A 21733-nucleotide genomic window follows, 5' to 3' on the forward strand; every position below is an offset into this window, starting at 1 on the left:
AAGCTTGCATGTTCTATTGATGAAGTGAAACCTAGCTCTGAATCAATTGTTCAGCACCTTAGTGAAAACTTTTTGTGGGTTGCCTACAGGAGGATAATAGGTCAACTTAGTTCATCAGTTTGGCTTTTACTGTCTCTTTGTAAGGCAAAATGATGATAGTGTTGTTCTACCTTTATGAAAGTCATTTTTCTATTTTTGCAGATAGTTTTTTCTAGTTCTTATGAGCTCTGGCTTGCCAGTGCAGTTGGTGATTGGTACCTACATCAGGAATTTGCTGCTTCTTCCACAACTGGGAATGTGAATTTTATTTTTAGGATTAAAATAATAATAATAGTTTTATTATTCTATCTCTCTATTCCATTTAGTGAATAAACATAAGATAGCCTTTTAGATTATGTCTAATTTGAGGCCAGGTTTTTGCAGGGACTTGCATCTTTTGAAGGATTAGGTTCTGAAATCAGAATATAAGGCAAATGCTACCATTTTTTTAACTTTTAAGATATAATTATAATGGAGTTTATTTTTGCAAAAGTGGTAGTTTCTTCAGTTCCAAGAACCTTCCTTAATTCTTTGCTGTTCAAAGAAAATTCTTGAATATAGTATCATCTTTGTTGATTATCTTTTTTAGTCATTAGCTGACATACCTCTTATTTGTTCAAGACTGTTTAAATGATTCCAAGCAGTTGTCCCAACACATTTTCATTAAATTTCTGAAATCTTGCGTATTTTGCTAATGTAGTTTAATTTGCAGTCGTTTTGCATTGCATTTGGATTAAATTGTCAGGTGTTTGCAAATCTGTAGCCAGCAAGAGACTAATGGCATGATGAACAGGCATAGGCACTGTGTTGATTTGAGGGCTAGTGTGGTTGGGATGGGAAACCCATAATGAGCATTTTATTAATGGGTACATTTTTTTTTTTTTTTTTTTGCGGTATGCGGGCCTCTCACTGTTGTGGCCTCCCCCGTTGCGGAGCACAGGCTCCGGACGCGCAGGCTCCGGACGCGCAGGCTCAGCGGTCATGGCTCACGGGCCCAGCCGCTCCGCGGCATGTGGGATCTTCCCGGACCGGGGCACGAACCCGTGTCCCCTGCATCGGCAGGCGGACTCTCAACCACTTGCGCCACCAGGGAGGCCCTGGGTACATTTTTAAAATAACTCTTGCTTCCCTGTGTAACCTGGAACTGCAGACTCTTAGAATAAATACTCCAGATAAAAAGGAACTCTTGAATATTAGGTATCTAGAGGAAAAGGGATTAGAAGCATTCTTAAGAATAAACCAAATATGTTACCATTCTTTGATAGGAAAGTATAAAACGTCATCTTCAGTTTGCACAGGTAAATTTAGACTTGCTCTTTAATTTTGGAATATTAGAATTTAGAGGCATGCTGAAAGTTTGAAAAGAGTATATTTGGGGTAAAAAGGAAGTAGATACTGTTGGGAGCCACCTAAATCCTTTGTCATTATTAACTGACATAGTACTGGGTTGTATTAATTTAACAGGCCAAGTGTCATGTTTCTTTGCATGGGTGAATGAAGTTAATGTCATGGGATTAATATAATGAACACAGGTTTTCTTTAAAATCTTGGGTTATTTTGTAACTGGAAATTTGACCCCCATCACCCATTCCATCCCATCCATTGATGGACATTTAGGTTGTTTCTGTGTCTTGGCTATTGTAAATAGTGCTGTAGCGAACATGGGGGTGCATATATCTTTTTGAATTAGTGCTTTTGTCTTCTTCAAATAAATACCCAGAAGTGGATCCATGTGGTAGGACTTTTTTGTTTTTTAAAGGAACCTCCAAACAGTTTCCCAATAGTGGCTGCACCAATTTACAGTCTCACCAACAAGGGTTCCCTTTTTTCCACATTCTCACCGATATTTATTGCTTGTATTTTTGATAATAGCCATTCTAACAGATGTGAGGTGATATCTTGTGACTCTGATTTGCATTTCCCTGATGATTAGCGATGTTAAGCATCTTTTCATATGTCTGTTGGCCATCTGTGTGTCTTCTTTGAAAAAATGTCTCTTCAGATCCTCTGCTCAGTTTTTAATCGGATTTTTTTCCCTCTTGAATTATAGGAGTTCTTTATATATTTTGGATATCAACCCCTTATCAGATACAATTGACCCTTCAACAGTTGAAACAACTAGGGGTTGGGGTGTGCTGAGCCCTGAGCAGTTGAAAATCAAGTACTGCTATCTCTGCCTTAGAAACAAAGGAAATGACAAATGACTCACCCAAAGCAGGAAGCAGAAACAGTTTAGATAGAATCAAAACTTAAGCCCTGGTTCATTTGATTCCACATATGATGATTTCGAAGCAAACACAAACTTTCTCCCACACTTAAAGATTTGTAAAATGAAAATACAGGTACTATGTTTATTGAAAAAAAAAAACATTAAGTGTACTTGCGCAGTTCAAACCCATATTCAAGGGTCAGCTGTGTATGATTTGCAGATATTTTCTCTCTTTTGGTAGGTTACCTTTTCATTTTGTTGATGGTTTCCTTGGCTTTGTGGTAGCTTTTTACCACTTGTTTATTTTTGATGTATTACCACTTGTTTATTTTTGTTTTTGGTATCAAGTCCAAAAAATCATCACCAAGAGCAATGTCAAGGAGCTTACTGCCTATGTTTTCTTATAGGAGTTTTATGGTTTCAGGTCTTACATTCAAGTCTTTAATCCATTTTGAGTTGATCTTTGTGTATAGTATAAGTCAGTGGTCCAGTGTCATCCTTTTGCATGTGGCTGTCCAGCTTTCCCAGCACAATTTATTGCAGCAGCTGTCCTGTCCCCATTGTATAGTCTTGTCTCTTTTGCCACAAATTGACCGTATATGCTTGGATGTATTTCTGGGCTCCCTGTTCTGTTCCACTGATCTGTGTGTCTGCTTTTATGCCAATACCATACTGTTTTGACTACTGTAGCTTTGTAATATAGTTGAGGTCAGGGAGCATGATGCCTCCAGGTTTGTTGTTCTTTCTCACGATTGCTTTGTCTATTTGGGGCCTTTTGTGGTTCCATACAAATTTTAGGATTGTTTTCTCTATTTCTCGGAAAAGTGCCGTTGGAATCTTCATATGGTTTACACTGAATCTCTGGCTTCCTTTGGGTAGTGTGGACCTTTTAACAATATCAATTCTTCCAACCCGTGACTATGGAATATCTTTCCATTGTTTGTGCCTTCAATTTCTTTCATTAATGTCATTTAGAGAGATGACATTTAGTAGAGATCTTTCACCTCCTTGGTTAAATTAATTCCTATGTATTATTCTTTATGATGCAGTTGTTAGTGGGATTGTTTTATTAATTTCTCTTTCTGATAGTTTGTTATTAGTGTATAGAAATGCAACTGATTTTGTATATTGATTTTATATTCTGCCACTTTACTGAATTTGTTTATTTGTTTAACATTTTCTTTTGTGGAGTCTGTAGGGTTTTCTATATATAGTATTAAGTCATCTGCAAATAGTGATGGTTTTACTTCTTCCCTTCCAATTCGATGTCTTTTATTTTGTTTTCTCGCCTAATTGCTCTGGACTTATATTTTCAATTACGAAGACAAGTGTAGAATTGGCACCTGGTGAAGTAATATTTAGCCTGTGGAGGATTGAAGGAGAGTTGCTTGGACTTAGTTGGAAAAATCCATATGTTTGTGTTTTCTCTTTTTTCAAATATCTTCCATTTTTTTTGTTTTAATTGTGGTAAAATACACATAATATAAATTTGCCATTTTAACCATTTTTAAGTGTACAGTTAAGTAGTGTTAAATATATTCACATTGTTGTACACCCAATCTCCAGAATTTTTTAATCTTACAAAAACTGAAACTATAGTCATTAAACAACAGCTCCCCATTTCCCCCTCCCCCCAGCCTCTGACAACCAGTGTTTTACTTTGTTTATATGAATTCGACTACTCTAGATACCTCATGTGAGTTGGAATCATGTAGTATTTGTCTTTTTGTGACTGACTTACTTCACTTAGCATAATGTCCTCAAGGTGCATCCATGTTACAGCATGTGTCAGAATTTCCTTCCTTTTTAAGGCTGAATAATATTAATACTGCATTGTATCATATACCACATCTTAGCATTTACCTGTTAAGGGACACTTGGGTTGCATTCACCTTTTGGCTATTGTAAATAAGCTGCTTTGAACATGGATGTTCAGATATCTTTTCGAATCTCCATTTTACCCAGAAGTGCAATTGCTGGATCATATAGTAGTTATGTTTAAAAATTTTTTAAATTGAGGTATAGTTGATTTACAATATTATATTAGTTTCAGGTGTACAACATAGTGATTCAAAATCTTTATAGATTATACTCCATTTAAAGTGATTATACATTATTGGCTATTATACATCCCTGTGCTGTACAGTAGATCTTTGTAGCTTATTTATTTTATACAGTTATATTTTTAATTTTCAAAATCTGTTTCCATGGTGACTGCACCATTTTATATTCCCACCAACAGTGTACAAGGATTTCAATTTTTCAATATCCTTGCCAACACTTAATGTTTTTTTGCTTTTTTTTTTTTTTTATGATAGTAACCATCCTAATGGGTGTGAGGTGTCAAATGTTAGCTTAAAATTTTTTTTCTTCTTCATTATATTGAGCATCAAGCAATAAAAACCTTGAGACTTGTCTCTGGGGGAGGAAAGAAAAAGAAGAATTTACATTCCATTTTATTCTTCTGTATTTGGTTTTTATGGTTGCTTAAACAAATTATCACAAACTTAAAGCAATACAAATTTATTACAGTTCTGTAGAAGTCTGACATGGACCTCACTGGGTTAAAATTAAGGTGTTGGCAGGCTTTGAACCTTTTCAAAATCTCTAGAGGAAGATCTCTTTCCTTATATTTTCCAGCTTTGGGAGGCTGCCTGCTCTCCTTGCCTTGTGGCCCCCCATCCTCCATCTTCAGAGCCATCAGTTATGGGGAAGTCCCTCTAATGCTTCAGTCTGTCTGGTTCTCAGATACACTTTATGAGAACTCTTAAGATTAGATTGGGCCCACCCAGACAATTCAGGATAAGCTCTGCATCTCTGGGTCCTTAACTTAGATAAATTTGTGTAGTCCCTTTTGCTGTTTAAGGTAACGTATTCACGGGTTCTGGACATTAAGGCATGGACACCTTGGGGACAGGTTGGGGGGGCATTATTTTGCATACCATGTCTGCTCACAATTATTCTAACTGCCATACTTTAAGAAGATGTTACTAAAATAATTTCCAGGGTTAGGGTTTATTGGTACATGTATTTATTGAATAGTTTTGGTTTTAGCACCTTTTTTGTTAGCTTTTTTCCCATAAATTACTAGTGACCAGTTCTGGTTGCCAATTTCAGGAGACAGGTTTTTATCTTACTTGATTTCATTTCAGAGAAATTGGCCATTCTCTTTTGAAGCTTTCTGTATTCCATTATAGCATTCTCCTCTTTTTTATAAATTATAAAATACTTCAAATTTATAGAAAAGTACAGAGATTATGAATTTATTACAGATATAACACCTGTTAATATTTTGCCATATTTTCATACATCCTTTTTCAGCTTTTATTCTGAAACATTTGATACATTGAAAGCAATATGTATAAGTTATGTGGCCACACTAATAAAATGAGCACTCAGGAATCTACCACCAATTTAAGAAATAGAATGTTACCAGCACTGTTGAATATAGTGCATGCTTTTCACCATTGCGTTCCCCAAGGTTAATGACTATCCTGAATTTTGTTTATCATTCCTTTGCTTTAATTAATTGTTTTGCATGTACGTATAAAATTACACCCCTTATTTCTTTTTCATACTTCTCTCATCCTTTTTCAGAGTAAATGGTTCTTGTTCTACTTCTCCAGTATCTTATCTTTTCCCCCCAAAGTTTTTAATGAAGTAAAATTTATGTAATATAAAAGTTACAATTTTAACCATTTAAAAGTATATAATTCAAAGGTTTTTGGTATACAGTTGGCCCTTGAATAACTCAGGGGTTAGGGGCCCTGACGCTCCTCACATGTAAAAAAAATTGCATAAAATTTATAGTTGGCCCTTTGTATACAGCTTTCATCCCTATTGTCAGTTTCGCATCCATGGATTCAACCAACCGAGGATCATGTAGTAATGCAGTACTTACTGTTGAAAAAAATTCACATGTAAGTGGACCCATGCAGTTCAAATCCATATTGGTAAAGGGTCAACTGTATTCATAATGTGGTGCAGCTGTAACCACTGTCTAATGCCAGAACATTTTTATTTTATTTTATTTTATTCATTTATTTAATTTTTGGCCGCATTGGGTCATCGCTGCTGCACGGGGGTTTTCTCTAGTTGCTGAGAGCGGAGCTACTCTTTGTTGCAGTGTGTGGGCTTCTCGTTGCTGTGGCTTCTCTTGTTGTGGAACACGGGCTCTAGGCGCACAGGCTTCAGTAGTTGTGGAACATGGGCTTCAGTAGTTGTGGCTCACGGGCTCTAGAGCGCAGGCTCAGTAGTTGTGGCACACAGGCTTAGTTGCTCCGCGGCATGTGGGATCTTCCCAGACCAGGGCTCGAACCCGTGTCCCCTGCATTGGCAGGCGGATTCTTTACCACTGCACCACCAGGGAAGCCTAATGCCAGAACATTTTTATCAATCTGGAAATAAATCACATACATCCCAATATATTCCCCCCCCCATACCCTGGCAATCAGTAATATACTTTCTGTCTCTATGGATTTGCCTTTTGTTGACACTACATGTAGAGGGAGTTCGTATCTGGTTCCTTTTACTTGGCATAATGTTTTCCATATTTAAGCATAAGTTTTGTCTATGTTGTAGCACATATCAGCACTTCATACTTTTTTCTATGGCTTGATGATACACATTATATGGATATACACCACATTTGGTTTATCCAGTCATCAGTTGATGGACATTTGGGTTGTTTCCACTTCTTGACTGGTATGAAACTACTGTGAACTTTCACACAAGTTTTTGTGTGAACATATTTTTTTTATTTGTCTTGTGTATATACTTAGGTTAGAATTGCTGGGTCATTATGGTAACTCCTGTTTAACTTTTTGAGGAACTGCCAAACTGTTTCCCACAGCAGCTGTACTACTTTACATTTCCATTAGTAGTATATGGGGGTTCTAACTTCAGCACATCCTCACCAAGACTTGTTATTTTCTTTTTCTTTTTTTTCCCTAGCCATCCAAGTAGTGTGAAATGGTATCTCATTGTGGTTTCAATTTGCATTTACCTTATGACTAATGAATTAGCATCTTTTCATGTTCTTTTTGGCCATTTGTATATTTTCTTTTGAGAAAAATCTATTTATATCTTGTATCAATTTTTGTAGTTTGGATGTTTCTAAGAATTTGCCCATTTCATCTAGAATTTTAAAATTTGTTGGCATACAGTTATTCATATTATTCTCTTCATAATCCTTTAAAACTTTTTTTGGTAATGGGGGTAGTAATATCCCCTTTTATTCCTGATTATAGTATATTTGAGTCCTTTTTCCTTTGTCAGTTTAGCTGAAGTTTAGCAATTTTGTTCTTTTCTTTTAATTGGAGTATACTTGCTTTATATGCCATTTTGTTCTTTTAAACCAACTTGTGATTTCATTCTTTTTTTAAAAATAGTTTTCCTTTTCTTTATTGTATTTCTGCTATTTATTTTTTTTCTTCCTTCTGCTTGCTTTGAGTTTCATTTGCTCTTCTTTTTCTGATTCCTTAAGATAGGAGGTTAGATTATTTATTTCAGATCTTTTTTTTTGAAAGTAGGTCTTTACAGCAATGTCTTCCTGAGAGTATTGACAGTATCTTTTACGATTTCTTTGTATACCTCTTGTTTTATTCCCAGGATCCTCTCCTCTACTTATTCACTTCTCATTCTATGCCTATTCTGTTGGAAGATATCTTATTCATACCTACAGATGGAGCAGTCATCTATATTCGTTAGATTGCCAAATCTCTGCCTCTAGTGTAGAATTTTATCTTGATTTTCAGACTCATTCCCAACAACGTAATAAACCTCAGTTCTTCTTACATTCCCACTCTAAGCCTGCTTCTTCTTTGGTGTTCCTTGTCTCTATATGATAGATTAAAAGAATTAAAAGTTCTAAACCAGAGTTATGCTAGGGACTTAAAGAAATGAGAGGGAAGAGTTTAGTTTGTCACCATTTGTTTTTTTAAAGGTTTTTCCTGTTATTCATCACTTTAACTTGCCTTTTCCTTTATGTTTCCACTGCTCCTGCTTTGGCAGTTCTACGTAATTTGTCATATGAACTCTTTCAGCAACCTCTTAACCTTCATTCTGTTATCCAGCTCATTCTCTAGGTGTTACCGCAATCTATTAGGGTCTATGTAAAGATGCAGATCAGGGACTTCCCTGGTGGTCCAGTGGGTAAGACTCCAGGCTCCCAATGCATGGGGCCCAGGTTCCATCCCTGGTCAGGGAACTAGATCCCACATTCATGCCGCAACTAAGAGGTCCGCATGCCACAACTAAAGATCCCACATGCCGCAACTAAGACCTGGTGCAGCCAAAATAAATGAATGAATAAATAAATATTAAAATTTTTTTTTAATAAATAAAGATGCAGGTCAGACCATGTCACTGTCTTACTTAAATCCTTTAAGGATTTTCTGGTATTAATGGGATACATTCATATTGTTTAGCAAGGCATAAGGAGTTTTTCTGGCACTGACCTGCCGTTCCAGTCTCATTTCTTCTCTCCCACTTCTTGCTGCATCAGTATAATCTACTCATAGTTTCCTGATAGACTGTTGTCTGTAAAATCTATGATATAGACTTTGGTTGTGTCTGCTGCTGGTATGGCCTTCCTCCTTTCCTTACTAATGAAAGTAGAATTTAAAACTAAGCACAGATTTATCTCCTACAGAGTTTTTTCCAAAGTCTTTTGATAGAAACAAAAACAAAAAAACCACTTCTGGGTTCTTGTACATAATGATCTAATATTTTCTTCATTCTATTTCTGCTGCTCCTCCAGACAGTTGTTTTTGTTTCTGTGATCTATATCTTAGTCATACTTGTCTCACATTTGTGAAACTTAAAAAAAAAAAGACAAACCCATAAACTCTTCTGTTAGAAAGTGGAAATTCTGAAAAGTTGAAGACTGGATTACTTTCATTATTTACTCTCTAGTATCTTATACATCTCAAAATGTTTTATTATATAGAACTTTATAAAATTAAAATTTACTATTTCACTGAGACTTGTTTTGAAAACTATAAGAACCAAGGAAATAGTGTATGTTTAATAGTCATAGATGTTGAATTTTAAGCATATATCTTGACTTGGTTTTTCTCATAGAGGATCTTAGGGCTTAATGGTGGTGGTTTTTTTGAATATGTGTAAAATATTCCATAAACTTTTTTATGCATATAAATTTTTCCCTTTATTGTGTGTATTTTAATTTTTTTTATTGGAGTATAGTTGCTTTACAATGTTGTGTTAGTTGTATAGCAACATGAATCAGGTGTACGTTGAAATTGGTGTTTCTCAATAAGGAGATAAGAATATAATCAATACAAAGAAAAATACTTTCAGGAAAACACTTCACCAATATGTTTGTAAAAAATAAGCCCAGTGGGATGAATTTTATGTGATCAGAGAAATTTAGGAAACTTAAGAGTTGAAGAAATAAAATTATTGTACTAACAGAGGAAAAAGAAAACTGAACAGATAGGAGAAAGATATAATGTAAAAATCTTTTAGTAAATTTTTGAAACTTTTAAGGCAATTTGGAAAGGCAAAATAGTCATTTGACTATTTTAGAAAACAATGTATGGGGATGGTAAACTTTGAATAGATGTCCATGAAGTGAAGTGCCTTGTATTAATAACATTTTGTTTTATGGTGGTACCTTGGAACTAGCCAGCTTGAGTAAGAGAATTTAGATTTCACAATATTACTAAACTCTAAGTTTAACTTCTGTTTCATTTGGTAGGTGTATTTAAAATGCTTATAATAATGATGAAACAAGTACTATGTATATAGGGATTACAGTTTAGTTTCATAGTCCAGTTAAAAACTAGCCACATCATCAGCCTGGTTTTCATCATCCTATTTCAGGTATGATTTTGCTCTAGTGCTTTCTAGGTGGTTTAATAATTTATTTATTTGTTCATAGTTTTTCTTCCTCACTAGAGTATAAAGCTGTTTAGCATAGGAATTGAGTTTTTTCTTTATTTCATTGGTATTTAGTTCATCATCTAATAGACTCTCCATTAATGTTAAATGAATAAATTGTCATCAGTTACTACACAGCCCTTGAATAGGTTCTATATATTCTTTGTAATGTGTTCATTTTCTTCAGGAATTAAACTTTGCATTAGGCAGTCTTGTTTCTGTCAGAGTAGGAACTTGGTTCTTTGCTGCAGTAATGTAGTTGCTTCATTTGTTTGTCTTGGCAGTTCTCACTTTTAAAATAACTTTGAAATAGAAGATAAAAGTAGCTAGAGAGCTTGGATCTGTTTTCACCACAGTAACATTGCTAATTGATTTCTGTGCCCGTTTCCTACGCTGTTGAATCCCCTTTAATTATGGCGCCCAGAATTTGTCACAGCCATGCTCATCAAACACATCTCACTTGATGGAGGCGGCAAAGCAATGCCAACCAGTTATTCATAGATATCTCCTATAGGATTGAGAGTAATAGGGATGCTAATTGATTTTGGGGGTGAACATTCTCCCTCAAATATGGGATCCTATCCAGGTTTTTTCAGAATAGTTTGTAGGAAACTAGATTTTTATTCTTCATATGTGTCCCCTTTTCATTTCAGGGAAGCATTGAGGTGTAGGGATGTAAGAACAAAGATGAGTAGTTCTCAGAACAGTTCCATAGTACATCTGTGAATCATTTGAGAGTCACTGTGTGGGGGCTTCCCCGGCGGGCCAGTGGTTAGGACTCCAAGCTTCCAGTGCTGGGGACGCGGGTTCCATCCCTGGTTAGGGAACTAAGATCTCACCTGCCGCACGGCGCTGCCAAAAAAGAAAAAAGATTCACTGTGTGTAATGAGGCATTACTGATGGGAGAAGCTGTCTCTGTGAACAGTGTGGAGATTGAGAACAGTGGATCTAGATTATTCTAGATCTAATTTCTTTTTAATCACAATAGACTTGTTTTTCCTTCTTACCCAATTAGTTGGTGTGTTATTTTTATACAATAAATTGTTAACATCCCAGGATACAGCAAATGCTGCTGTTTGTTTCAATGTTTGTTCCTGTGTAGGAAGGAATTTGACTGAGTACTATATAGCCTTGCTAAGTAGTATAAGACATATACTATAGATAAGACAGTAAGACTTTTTCCATTTCAAAGCATGCAAGCTACTTTGTCTCTTGGATCTCTTTAAGTTCCTGAAAGGTAGCCTTCAGAGACTTTTAAGTGATAAACAGAGAAGGATATTAACATTTGGATGGTGAATCAGCCACTGGGGAGATAAAGTCATTTTCAGTATGCATGTTAACTACTTATAAAGTGAAATGAATTTATAAGCATCTCATTGAAACTGCAAGAGAAGAAGAACCTGAAAAGTTCTTATTGAGTGAAGGAATTAGTGTAAGTGGAAATGAATTTATAAGAATTATTATTATTATTTTTTAAAGAACATTGCATTTATTAATTTGAAAAGTCGACCCAAATACTCACTGTCCATTTCTAAATGCCATGGCTATTACATCTCCACTAAGATATATAACTTTGTTTGAAAAAATCACCTTTCAAATGTCAAAAATGTCTAGTCAAATACTTTTTTTCAAGGTATTTAGATTCCTTGGCTGTTAAAATGAAAAGCTATTAGCACATATTATTTGTGTTTAGTATATTATAGGTGTGTCCTTGATCATTTATATCTCCTCAGTACTCCGGCAGCTCCCCTTAAACTCGTTTCTGATTGTGTCTGTCCATTTATCCTCTCATCCGAAACAAACCCAAATAAAATCTCAGCAGGCCAAATCCCTCTCCATACATGCAGCAGACATCCCCAACCCTTCTTCTACCCTGCTGGAAATGGTAATAAGTTGGTCTTTTTTTTTTTTTTTTTAACATCTTTAATGGAGTATAATTGCTTTACAATGGTGTGTTAGTTTCTGCTTTATAACAAAGTGAATCAGTTATACATATACATATGTTCCCATATCTCTTCCCTCTTGCGTCTCCCTCCCTCCCACCCTCCCTATCCCACCCCTCTAGGTGGTCACAAAGCACTGAGCTTTTTTAATTTTTTTTTATTTTTATTTTTTTATTTTTTTGCTGTACGCGGGCCTCTCACTGCTGTGGCCTCTCCCGTTGCGGAGCACAGGCTCCGGACACACAGGCTCCGCGGCCATGGCTCGCGGGCCCAGCCACTCCGCGGCATGTGGGATCTTCCGGGATCGGGGCACGAACCCGTGTCCCCTGCATCGGCAGGCAGACTCTCAACCACTGCGCCACCAGGGAAGCCCAGCACTGAGCTTTAAATTAATTAAATGGTACTGCCATTGATAATATCTTTATTTAGGGTGCTACCTTTTTATTTTAGTGAAGAATAAATTTATAATGATTGAAAATTCCCCTTCCCCCCTTTTTGACTTTAACCCTACTGATTTTTCCTCCTCATAATGTCTTAAGTTTCTCAACTTGTCTATCATGGTAGGTTTTAGGAACTGGTTATTAAAAATTCAAAATTAAAGTGTGTCCTTTCTTTAGACAGAGATGACAATTCTACACTAACAAAGCAGGAACTTAAATTCATAGGTATGTAGCAAACTCAAGCATGGTTCTAAAGGTAATAGTGTTAAATTAATCCTAATGTACCTTGGAAGCCTTCACATATAAAGCAGTATTAGAGATCTGTAGTCACAGAAATGATAGCTGAAAGGAATCCTCCATAATTTTGGATGGTTGGTGGGATGAAGAATTTTATCATGTTCTTATTGTTGTACTTGTTTGGATTTTTTATATTAAGACATGGTACGGTGGGTTTTAGGATTCCTTAAACTATTTACCTGTCAAGGTCTAGACGCCTTAAGTCTGATTTTTTTTTTTTTTTTTTGGCGGTACGCGGGCTTCTCACTGTTGTGGCCTCTCTTGTTGCGGAGCACAGGCTCCGGACGCGCAGGCTCAGCGGCCATGGCTCACGGGCCCAGCCGCTCCGCGGCATGTGGGATCCTCCCAGACCGGGGCACGAACCCGTGTCCCCTGCATCGGCAGGCGGACTCTCAACCACTGCGCCACCAGGGAAGCCCATTTAAGTCTGATTTTTTAAGAACACTTTCTACATCTGTGACCCTTCTCTCTCACTGAGAGAAAGAAGAATCTGAACCATATTCTATGGTTTATAATAATTCTCTAATTCTGTAATGTGTCTCTAATACTTCTGGAATAGTTTGAGAGTGAGCATGTGTATTCTGAATCCACTACTCTTAACCAATTAATGTATGCATGTACTCCACCCCTTTCTCTCTCCTTAAACCCTTAGTTTCGCATATTAATAAAAGGAATCTTGCAGGTTGTGAGTATCTGCAATATGAAACATTCCTTCTCAAGAGTGTCGAAACTGTTTTTCATTTGACAAATATATATTAAGTTCTTTCTAAATCTAAGATCCTGGTTAGTTGCTTTGGCAGAAATAAGTATATACTGTAAATGGATCCTCCCTTTAGGAAAGATAAAATCTAAAAGGAAAAGAAATGTGTATATAAATAATTTCAAGATATGTAGTTTTAACTTCTTTAATGATCTACATTATAATAAGAGTTCAGGGTCAGAGGAAATTACTTTCAACTGAGGGAAGGAGATGTCCAGAGAATGTAACATTTTACCTGATGCTTAAAGAGCATGTAGAATTTAGCCATATGGAGAATAGGGATCGGGATCGGGGCTAGACTTCTAATCCCAGAAATACAAAACAGCACAAGCAGTGGCACATAAATGAGAATACACAGGGGCTTCCCTGGTGGCGCAGTGGTTGAGAGTCCGCCTGCTGATGCAGGGGACACGGGTTTGTGGCCCGGTCCAGGAAGATCCCACATGCCACGGAGTGGCTGGGCCCGTGAGCCATGGCCGCTGAGCCTGCACGTCCGGAGCCTGTGCTCCGCAACGGGAGAGGCCACAACACTGAGAGGCCCGCGTACCGCAAAAAAAAAAGAATACACAGGCTGTGTAAAGTGATGGTGATACTGTTATTTGATGTGAATTAAGAAAAATAGCACCCTTAGATACTAGGCCAAAGGGTTGAGAGTGTTAGTGTTTGAGCTGGGAAAAAAAGATAAAACCTGTTGTTTAGGAAGGTTCATCTGGCTGTAGCATATAAGAAGATTAAAAGGAGCTAATGCTGGAACAGAGAAACCAATTAGATTTTTAATATAACGTAGCCAAATGTATTGAGTGCCTGAATGAGAATAATGAAGTCAGACTAATGGGACATATATTACCCAGGAAGGAACTGGTAGTAATTGTCAGTGAACTGAATGGCTGGAGCTTGGGAAGGATGGGTATTCATTTACTAACAAGGTATTTAGGTAGAGACGTTTAGCATGCAAATGGATTGATGAGATTAGAGTTTGGGCATGAAGGAGTATTGATAGTAGTCCTCCACATAGGGGTAGATAACTACAACTCCAGGATTGGTCAAAGCTGAGAAATATTGATAGAGAAGAAGAAGAAAGGTTGGATCAGGTTTATTTTAAGATAGGAAAGTCAGGGTGGAAAGGAAGACTCTAGAAAGATCAAGGATCAAGACATAAGAGAAGAATATTTGATGGACCAAACAATGTGGACAGATGGGAAGAGATCAAGTGAACAAGCAGAAAACAAGTAGAAACATTCAATGTAAAAAACCCCACAGTATTCATAATTTTGGATTAATGCATGTTTAAATTAGTAGAAATTTTAAAAGTAGCCTTTTCCCTCCAAAAGAAATGATTGTTACTTTCAGGTATGTATAGTAACTTTAATGTGTTTACTACAAAAGTGGTATCCTTTTAGTGTATTTCAGAATAATGTTTTAATGATTATATGAGTAACAAATAATGATACCTATATATGTAAAGATTATGGTTCTGAGCTACAGTATTTTCTTTCGTAATACTCAGTGTCTCCTGAGAAGTTACCTCCTCTCCTTTTGTGAAAAATGTGTCTGTCTGTCTCTCATTGTATTCTCTGCCTTCGCCTAACTGAATCAGTCACCAAGTGGTACCCTTCTAAATATTTTTTTCTAATTAATTAATTTGAAGCTTCCTAGATATGACTTTTATATCTGATTTCTTTATTATTTTCAGACTCCATCTTCTTCATGGCTATGGGTTGGTTCAGATCCTTACTTAACCTCTTTCACAGATTATTGTAATATACTAGACTCCTTTTGGTTTTGTCAGTATACCTAGAGTTGGTCAGGTGGGCTGACCCAAGACAGAATCTCAGAAATGAAGGTAGGAAAGAATGTCATTTAATCATTAATGATAAAAACATAAACTGTCAAGAATGCCAGATTTGCTTATCTTATTCTTCCTTAAAATAATCTTGGGAAACACATCATAATTGGGAAGTTACTTGCTTAGTGAATCTGCTACCAGAATAAGGAGTTAGATTATGTTTAAAGACTGTCACCATCTTGGTAACATTCTTTTTTTCTCTCTTTATAATGCAGTTCATTGCTTTGCAGCTTCCTTTTACATTAATGTCAGGTCATGTGTTTTCTGAAAATCTGTCCCAATCACCTTGATTAAACCTGGAGTTATAGACCATGTCTTGTGGTGAGCTGTTTCTATAGATGGCTGATATCACTTGTTTCACATTCATAGGGTCATTTTATTTCAGGATATCTGGATTTATATATGTACCTATTTCTGACAATAGTATATTTATATAATAACAACTCAGTATTTGGAATTGTGTTTCTCAGATTTTTCTCCAGGATGCTTGTAATATTAGGAGCAACTAATATTTTTATTCAAAAGTGCATGCATTAGGAAACTTATATTGAAAGTTGTTCCTGGGTGTGTCAAGATTTAGGAGACTAAAAATCTGATCTTCTACCCAGATCAGTCCTTAAAGCAACTTTGGAGAGGAAACAAATCAGTGTAATAAACGTATAAAGGCATAAGGGAAAATAATTTGAAACAAAGAAAATATTATAAGAAAGAAGTAGAAATTTTAGGTATGGAAGGCTATTTTAATGGTTGAAGTAAAGAATGCAATATATGGGATAAATATAGCCAAGGAAGAAAATAATTAATGGAAAGTTCAGATTAAGAAAATCCCTAGAAAGGCAGAGAGAATCTATATATAAAAAATAAAACAATATCATATGGAGAATAGAAGTAGAATCCAGATAACAGGAGCCCCAGAAAGGTGGAGAGAGAAAGATGAAGAAGAGGAAATAACCTGAAGAAATAATGGAGGTAAACTTCCTTTAAAAAAAAAAAATGAGGTCTTAGATTGAAACAGCTCATGAAGTGTCAAAGAAAAGAGTGAAGGAGGGCTTCCCTGGTGGCACAGTGGTTAAGAAACCGCCTGCCAATGCAGGGGACAAAGGTTTGAGCCCTGGTCCGGGAAGATCCCACATGCCACGGAGCACCTAAGCCCAGTGTGCCACAACTACTGAGCCTGTGCTCTAGAGCCTGTGAGCCACAACTACTGAGTCCGTGTGCCACAACTACTGAGCCTGTGCGCCTAGAGCCTGTGCTCCGCAACAAGAGAAGCCACCTCAATGAGAAGTCTGCACACCGCAACTAGAGAAAGCCTGTGCACAGCAATGAAGACCCAATGCAGCCATAAACAAACAAACAAACAAACAGACAATCTTCATCTGGACACATTATTGGGAAATTTAGACATATCAAAGAAATACATGGACTATTATTATGAAGTGCTTCTTGTAGTATCTCCTGGATTTGATTATCAAGTTTTATTTAGGAAGTTTACCTAAATAACTTGAAAATATATCCAGGATATATTTTCCCAGACACCAAACCCAGAACAACAAGTTGTATATTATTATGCATAAATAATAACTATGGTAAACAACTGTTGATTCCTTATAATATGACTCTTGTTTTCTTGGTTCTCAGATTCTAGTTGGAAGAGTCAGAAACGTAAATGAGTAATTACAGAATAAAATGTTAGACAAAATTATCATAGTGGATATGTTAAAGATTTATGTTATAGATTTGAGAGTAGTTTTTTCCTTGTCTTCATTTTCTAAAATTGAGTGTGGTCATTACATTCATTCATTCCATGCCGGGTCGTAGTTGCTGCATGTGGGGTCTTCGTTGCAGCATGCGGACTTCTTAGTTGTGACATGTGGACTTTAGTTGCAGCATGCAAACTCTTTAGTTGCGGCATGCATGCAGGATCTAGTTCCCCGACCAGGGATCGAATCCGGGCCCCCTGCATTTGGAGCACAGAGTCTTACCCATTGGACCACCAGGGAAGTCCTTATGTTTTCAATTAAATCACAAAAAATTTTAATGAAGAATGGCAAATTGTTTTAATAGCTGCCACATCTAATAAGATTATGTTTTTCATTTTAATTGGCAATTTTTCTTTTCCTATTAAACCTTCCTTTTAATTTCCTTAAGCTAAAGAAACAGAACAAAAAAATCACTGTGTAATGAACTTCATGTTTCTCATCTAGGTTTATGATTGATACTAATTTATGTGTGTCTTATCTCTTCTTAGTGAAGTACTCTCCTTCATTAAACCGACCACCTATATATATATATATATTTTTTTAATGGATGACCACAAGAAAAGCAACAATGATTGCAATTACCAAACACGAAACATACTCATACTATGTCATAATATTGACATTCAGTCCAGTAATCCTCCACTGTAACAGCTCCTTTACTTTGCAGTGCGAATTGATTTGTATATTTTTTTGTCTCTGAGTCCTTGTGGGATTTTTTTTTTATTCAAACAGAAAGTCACAAAAATTATAATCATCCTCATCAGTTCACTCAGTCCCATGTAATTAATTTTTTTTTCATCTTGATCTTTTGTTAGCACTTTTATGAATTCATCAGTTTTCCATTACAGTTCTGAAAATGCTTATTCATTCAGTTCAGCAGTATAGTCAGTTACCAGAAACCTGTACTTGTCAGAGTCTTTTCCATGAATTCCTTGAAGATGAAACCCTTTTATAGGAACACATTTGCAGAAGTATCAGAGTACACCCAGAGCTGTCTGTAAATGACAAAAGACTTAAAAATTACCACGGTTAAAGATTCGATGAAAGTTCATAATAATACAGTTGACAAGGAAATTTACTTATTTCTGAGATACACATTTTAAAGTAATAACTAGAATTATGACTTACAACATTATACCAGAACATATAAGATTTTTAGAAATTTCATGTAATATCTGAAACATTTGTATTAACATATTTCCATACAAATACCAGAAAGAAAGTTTAGTATTAGTTGTTTTGTTCTGTTTGTTTTTATATACTGCAGATTCCTATTAGTCATCAATTTTATACACATCAGTGCATACATGTCAATCCCAATTGCCCAATTCAGCACACCACCATCCCCACCCCACTGTGGTTTTCCTCCCTTGGTGTCCATACGTTTGTTCTCTACATCTGTGTCTCAACTTCTGCCCTGCAAACCGGATCATCTGTACTATTTTCTAGGTTCCACATACATGTGTTAATATACGATATTTGTTTTTCTCTTTCTGACTTACTTCACTCTGTATGACAGTCTCTAGATCCATCCACGTCTCAACAAATGACTCAGTTTCGTTCCTTTTTATGGCTGAGTAATATTCCATTGTATATATGTACCACAACTTCTTTATCCATTTGTCTGTTGATGGGCATTTAGGTGGCTTCCATGACCTGGCTATTGTAAATAGTGCTGCAGTGAACATTGGGGTGCATGTGTCTTTGAATTATGGTTTTCTCTGGGTATATGCCCAGTAGTGGGATTGCTGGATCATATGGTAATTCTATTTTTAGTTTTTTAAGGAACCTCCATACTGTTCTGCATAGTGGCTGTATCAATGTACATTCCCAACAACTGTGCAAGAGGGTTCCCTTTTCTCCACACCCTCTCCAGCATTTGTTCTTTGTAGGATTTCTGATGATGCCCATTCTAAGTGATGTGAGGTGATACCTCATTGTAGTTTTGATTTGCATTTCTCTAATAATTAGTGATGTTGAGCCGCTTTTCATGTGCTTCTTGGCCATCTGTATGTCTTCTTTGGAGAAATGTCTATTTAGGTCTTCTACCCATTTTTGGATTGGGTTGTTTGTTTCTTTAATATTGAGCTGCATGAGCTGTTTATATATTTTGGAGATTAATCCTTTGTCTGTTGATTCATTTTCAAATATTTTCTCCCATTCTGAGGGTTGTCTTTTCGTTTTGTCTGTGGTTTCCTTTGCTGTGCAAAAGCTTTGAAGTTTCATTAGGTCCCATTTGCTTATTTTTGTTTTTATTTCCATTACTCTAGGAGGTGGATCAAAAAATATCTTGCTGTGATTTATGTCAAAGAGTGTTCTTCCTATGTTTTCCTCTAAGACTTTTATAGTTCCCAGTCTTACATTTAGGTCTTGAATCCATTTTGAGTTTATTTTTGTGTATGGTGTTAGGGAGTGTTCTAATTTCATTCTTTTACATGTAGCTGTCTAGTTTTCCCACACCACTTATTGAAGAGACTGTCTTTTCTCCATTGTATATCCTTGCCTCCTTTGTCATAGATTAGTTGACCATAGGTGTGTGGGTTTATCTCTGGGCTTTCTATCTTGTTCCCATTGATCTATGTTTCTGTTTTTGTGCCAGTACCATATTGTCTTGATTACTGTAGCTCTGTAGTGTAGTCTGAAGTCAGGGAGCCTGATTCCTCCAGCTCCGTTTTTTTCCTTCAAGACTGCCTTGGCTGTTCGGGGTCTTTTGTGTCTCCATACAAATTTTAAGATGATTTGTTCTAGTTCCGTAAAAAATGCCATTGGTAATTTGATAGGGATCGCATTGAATCTGTAGATTGCTTTGGGTAGTATAGTCTTTTCACAATATTGATTCTTCCTATCGAAGAACATGGTATATCTCTCCATCTGTTTGTATCATTTTTAATTTCTTTCATCAGGGTCTTATAGTTTTCTGCATACAGGTCTTTTGTCTCCCTAGGTAGGTTTATTCCTAGGTATTTTATTCTTTTTGTTGCAATGGTAAATGGGAGTTTTTCCATAATTTCTCTTCCAGATTTTTCATCATTAGTATATAGGAAGAGATTTCTGTGCATTAATTTTGTATCCTGCAACTTTACCAAATTCACTGATTAGCTCTAGTAGTTTTCTGGTGGCATTTTTAGGATCCTCTATGTATCCTCTATGTATACTATCATGGCATCTGCAAACAGTGACAGTTTTATTTCTTTTACAATTTGGATTGCTTTTATTTCTTTTTCTTCTCTGATTGCCGTGGCTAGGACTTCCAAAACTATGTTGAATAATAGTGGTGACAGTGGACATCCTTGTGTCGTTCCTGATCTTAGAGCAAATGCTTTCAGTTTTTCACCATTGAGAATGATGTTTGCTGTGGGTTTGTCGTATATGGCCTTTCTTATGTCGAGGTAGGTTCCCTCTATGCCCACTTTCTGGAGAATTTTTATCATAAATGGGTGTTGAATTTTGTCAAAAGCTTTTTCTGCATCTATTGAGATGATCATATGGTTTTTTCCTTCAGTTAGTTATTATGGTGTATCACATTGATTGATTTGCGTATATTGAAGAATCCTTGCATCCCTGGGATAAATGCCACTTGGTCACGGTGTATGATCCTTTTAATGTGTTGTTGGATTCTGTTTGCTAATATTTTGTTGAGGATTTTTGCATCTATATTCATCAGTGATTTTGGTCTGTAATTTTCTCTTTTTTTGTAGTATATTTGTCTGGTTTTGGTATCAGGGTGATGATGGCCTCATAGAATGAGTTCGGGAGTGTTCCTTCCTCTGCCATTTTTTGGAAGAGTTTGAGAAGGATGGGTGTTAGCTCTTCTCTAAATGTTTGATAGAATTCACCTGTGAAGCCATCTGGTCCTGGACTTTGGTTTGCTGGAATATATTTAATCACAGTTTCAATTTCATTACTTGTGATAGGTCTGTTCATATTTTCTATTTCTTCCTGGTTCAGTCTTGGAAGGTTATACCTTTCTAAGAATTTGTCCATTTCTTCCAGGTTCTCCAGTTTATTGGCATAGAGTTGCTTGTAGTAGTCTCTTTGGATGCTTTGTATTTCTGTGGTGTCTGTTGTAACTTTTCCTTTTTCATTTCTAATTTTATTGATTTGAGTCCTCTCCCTCTTTTTCTTGATGAGTCTGGCTAATGGTTTATCAATTTCATTTATCTTCTCAAAGAACCAGCTGTTAGTTTTATTGATCTTTGCTATTGTTTTTTTTGTTTTTATTTCATTTATTTCTGCTCTGGTCTTTATGATTTCTTTCCTTCTGCTAACTTTGGGTTTTGTTTGTTCTTCTTTCTCTAGTTCCTTTAGGTGTAAAGTTAGATTGTTTACTTGAGATTTTTCTTGTTTCTTGAGGTAGGCTTGTATAGCTATAAACTTCCCTCTTAGAACTGCTTTTGCTGCATCCCATAGGTTATGGATCACCGTGTTTTCATTGTCATTTGTCTCTAGGTATTTTTTGATTTCCTCTTTGATTTCTTCAGTGATCTCTTGGTTATTTAGTAATGTATTGTTTAGCCTCCATATGTTTGTGTTTTTT

The 21733-nt window shown here is 36.2% G+C and overlaps 1 protein-coding gene across 11 annotated transcripts in view; it reads left to right on the top strand.

The window, feature by feature from the left end:
• MLLT10 (MLLT10 histone lysine methyltransferase DOT1L cofactor) overlaps positions 1–21733 on the top strand; it is a 246798-nt gene that overhangs the window by 178943 nt on the left and 46122 nt on the right. The gene's annotated exons all lie outside the window — the stretch shown is intronic.

The sequence above is a fragment of the Mesoplodon densirostris genome, chromosome 4 (assembly GCF_025265405.1).
Source record: "Mesoplodon densirostris isolate mMesDen1 chromosome 4, mMesDen1 primary haplotype, whole genome shotgun sequence".
NCBI classification, from domain to species: Eukaryota; Metazoa; Chordata; class Mammalia; order Artiodactyla; family Ziphiidae; genus Mesoplodon; species Mesoplodon densirostris.